The sequence below is a fragment of the Silene latifolia genome, chromosome 3 (genome assembly GCF_048544455.1).
Source record: "Silene latifolia isolate original U9 population chromosome 3, ASM4854445v1, whole genome shotgun sequence".
In the NCBI taxonomy this organism is placed as follows: Eukaryota; Viridiplantae; Streptophyta; class Magnoliopsida; order Caryophyllales; family Caryophyllaceae; genus Silene; species Silene latifolia.
This window is the reverse complement of record NC_133528.1, coordinates 67,085,393-67,089,928: the sequence shown is the minus strand read 5'-3', so window position 1 is coordinate 67,089,928 and position 4,536 is coordinate 67,085,393.

Here is a 4,536-nt window from a genome sequence, read left to right as displayed (position 1 = left end):
TGTTCGGTTGGCGAATAGAAGTAATGACCAAGTGTTCCTTTAGGATAACCTATAAAGTATGTCTTGACCGATCGCGGGCCGAGCTTATCCTCGTGTCTCCACTTGACATAAGCCTAGCAGCCCCAAACCCGTATAAAGGACAAGTTAGGGACCGTTCCCTTCCATAGTTCATATGGAGTCTTGTCAACAGCTTTAGACGGACTTGATTAAGTATTAGAGCAAATGACGAAAGAGCATAACCCCATAATGAATCAGGTAATACCGTGTGACTCATCATGGATAGAACCATTTCAAGTAGAGTTCGATTTCTCCGTTCGGACACACCATTCAACCGAGGTGTTCCAGTGGAGTTAATCGTAAGGCAATCACACAAATCCTTAAGGTGTTGATCAAACTCGTGAGAAAGATACTCGCCACCACGATCCGAACGTAGTGTTTTAATCTTTCTACCCAAAAGAGGTTCCGTACCCGATTCTGGTATTCCTTGAATTTCTCAAAGGATTCACTTTTGTGCTTCATTAAGTAGACATAGCCATATCTACTTAAATGGTCCGTGAAAGTGATGAAATACCTATAGCCTTCTCGTGCGGTGATTGACATAGGCCCACACACATCCGTATGTATGAGTCCTAATAGGTCAGCAGCGCGCATTCCAACACCTTTGAAGGAAATACGAGTCATCTTACCGATGAGACATGATTCACACGTGCCAAATGATTGAAAATCAAAGGCCGAGATAGCTCCATTTTTGATGAGCTGTTTTACGCGTTTCTCATTAATGTGTCCCATACGGGAGTGCCATAGATACGTTTGATCTTTGTCACCAACCTTTAACTTTTTATTCATTACGTGTAATATTTCGGTGGTCCGATCTAAAACATAAATTCCATTCATGGAGACTGCCTTGTCAGAATCATATCATGTAATGAGAAAATGCAAGTATTATTCTCTATTACAAATGAAAATCCAAGTTTATCAAGTGCAGAAACTGAAATAATGTTTTTAGAAAGACTGGGTACATAATAGCAGTTATATAAAAATAACTCAAATCCGCTAGGAAGCTGGATCACATATGTTCCCCTCGAGACGGCAGCCACTCGTGCTCCATTCCCGACACGCAGTCCACCTCACCCTTTACGAGGGGTTCGATGTTTTGGAGCCCCCGCACATGATTACACATGAGAACCACAACCAGTATCTAGTACCCAAGTTCCGTAACTTGCGTGGTTAATCTCAATCATATGAATAAAAGTAGAAGAAGAAGACATACCAACAGGTTTAACGCGACCCGCTTTTATGTCCTCATGATAAACAGGACATGTACGCCTCCAATGCCCAGGCTTGTGGCAATGATGGCATTCCATGTTTTCATTCTTGCTCTTTGTCGCGCCCGATGAGGTGCTCGACTCACCAGGCCCACTCTTGCCTCGAACCTCGACTTCTTAAACTTCGCCTTACCTACTCGCTAGGTCTCGCTTTAGCTTTGCCCTTACCCTTGCCCTTGTTTGACACAACGAGAACATCCTGTTTCATGCTCCCACCGAACTTCATGTCCTTCTCGGTCCGTACGAGAAGAGAGTGCGATTCATGGGGACTTTTCTTCAAATCATTCATATAGTAATTCGCTCTAAACAAATGCGAAAACCATCGTGGAGTGAGTGAAGCATGCGGTCAATAACAATGTTCTCGCCGATCTTACAATCAAGCGTCTCCAGCTTCTCGACATTCTCAATCATGCTGAGAATGTGTGGGCTAACTGGTTGGCCCTTCTGGAGTCTCGCATCAAAGAAGCGAGTGGTATGCTCATAGGTCACGATTCTCGGTGCTTTCGAGAATTCCTTAGTGAGCGTGGTGAAAATCTTGTTTGCACCATGGGCTATGAAGCGTTTCTGCAAATTGGGTTCCATTGCAAAAATGAGTACGTTTTTAATCGCACCCGCTTCCATACAGAAATCGTTAAACTTGGCGATCTCATTAGCTCTAGCCGTGGGACCTGGGTTTGGCAGGATGGGCTCTATTAGATATTTGAGCTTCCCGTCAGCAGCGACAGCATTCCGTAATGCCGCCTCCCAGTCCGCGAAGTTTGATCCATCATTCTTCGATCGAGTAGACCGATTCATCCGATTCATGAAGATCCGAAGCCAGGACTCACGGTCCAATGTGGCACTTGGCATTGGGTCGTTAGTTGGACCACCATTTCGTTATAGCGAGTTTAAAAATTCGTGTTCTACACTGAAAAAGAAAGAAAAACAAAAACGAAATAAGCAACTCATCGAGGTGATTTAAGTCTATTTAAAAAGTATTTTAACGTGTAGACTCAAGCACTTGCATAATTGATCTTCCTCAAGAATGATACAAGTGATCCCAAGACTCAATTTCCGTAAATTGATAAGCCAACTGTTTAGCTAATTCTTCCGTAAGAACTCTTGGTCGATAGATTTCTGTAAATCCTATCTATAGTCCACCATGATCACAGGATCGTACGAGTGACCATAGTGTTAGATAAAATAGGTCGATCGGTTCCAACTTACCCGACGTAGAAGGGGTCATATTATGCCTACCGACGAAGAAGGGACTCATTGGAGTTTGACCTATAAAGACCGTTCTCAATTTTGTTTATACGAGGAAGATCCCATCAACTTAATTTTAATTCATTTTAAGTGAACAAATAACTAGCGTTTGCGTGAATGAATTAATTTAGGTGATGGCTTAGCATAGATCGTGTGACATGAGAATGTCAAAGAAAACCAACTCGTGACCTCTATATGTGTCAGTTTTCATGCAATAATTAGGTGGTTTGGTTTTAGGCGGAATATGATGCAAATTATCGTTACGAAAAATCAATAAAAGAATGCAATACGTAAATAAAATTCCTAGTGTGGCCTATCCTAGTAAAAAGAACATTATACAACTTTGGAATCCACCGTTGGACCCGAAAAGCTTGTCTTGATGTTCCATCTTTGACCTTGCAAATGAGGGTGAGCATCCGATCTCCATCTTTGGTCTTCTCAAAAATTACAATTTAAAATTTACAAATATAAACCTATTTACATTCTAAATACGAAAACTGTAATTACAAGTGAAAAATCCAAAATCGGAGATACGAGATCTCAAAATACAACCAAGACCGTGTTCCATCATTACGGTAACACGTTCTACTAAGGCCACACTAAGTTACAACCGTTTGTAAAAATGAATAAATACGTAATAAAAGGCATTCACGGCATTCAAGATAACGATAAATAAAATGCATCAACTAAAACAAATTTATTCGTGACATAATTCCGTAATTATGTTAAATTTATCCAAACCACCTTTTAACGATTAAAATTTATGTGATAAAACCGCTTCTATCAATTTAATTTTAATCTATTACAATCCGTTACTTTAAATACGCTTTAAAATAACTCAATGGTACGTGTGTGAACCGTTTCACAATCATAGCGAGTGTACAATATCCGTATAAAGTACATATTAAGGCCAAAAGAAAATTTAAAACAAAAGGAATAAATTTTCAAAGTCGCCAGATCAACAATCCCTCGATCCAGGGACAAAAGTGCTCGATCGAGGAACAAAGGATCGATCGACCGAATCGCTAGTCGATCGAGAGGTATGCTAATCGAAAAGTACTCGATCGACAAGATCGGAGGTCGATCGAGGGCTTTATCAAGAAATCTGCCGATCGAGTACGAGGACTTCTCGATCGAGCGGTGGGGTTTTAACAGAGGTCGATCGAGTACGAAAATACTCGATCGAGCAAAACAACAAGGAAGGGCTCTCGATCGAGTAGAAACATGCTCGATCGAGGGCAAAAACATTCTGAAAACATGAAACCCTCGTGAAAACAGTTTTGACGAAACAAAACATCTCAATTTTGATCAAAACCGCATCAAAACAATTTTACAATCTGACAAAACTTGACATATTGTTATAATCTCCGTATAAAATAACAATATGCAAAAGAACAAAACGAAAAATGAAACAAAAACAGCCGTGTAACACATGTGACGGCACGGTTTTCGAGACAAAAACAATCGTTTCAAAATCGGTTTTATGAAAAATCACAATGAAAATTTACGTGGCCTCGCTCTGATACCACTTGTAGGGTAATATCCGTATAAGACCCATTAAATTTAGGACTATAACGTAAATTTAACATGTGAAATATGGTCATAAACGAAATATAATGAAAAACGATTAAGCACAAGAATTAACCTTCGGTCCTAGTGCAATTCGGTAATGAGAGATCAAAGTAGACCTCCTCCTAATTGTTGCACCCAAGATCGTCTAAGAATATGCCCTTGTGCTAGAAATGCGTTCTCTAATTGCCTTGCAATATTGAGAGAACTTGATGTGAGTTTTTCGAGATGTGAGATCTAGGTTTCAGAGAGAAAAATGATCTCCAAAACCCTAATTTTGTTGTCAAAATGAAATTAGGTTTCAAAAGGAGAGAAGGCTCTCCTTTTGTTGCCTCGGTCCGCGGGTCGCTAGAGGAGGGAGTGGGCTTTCCACATTCTCCTCACTTAACTCGTGATC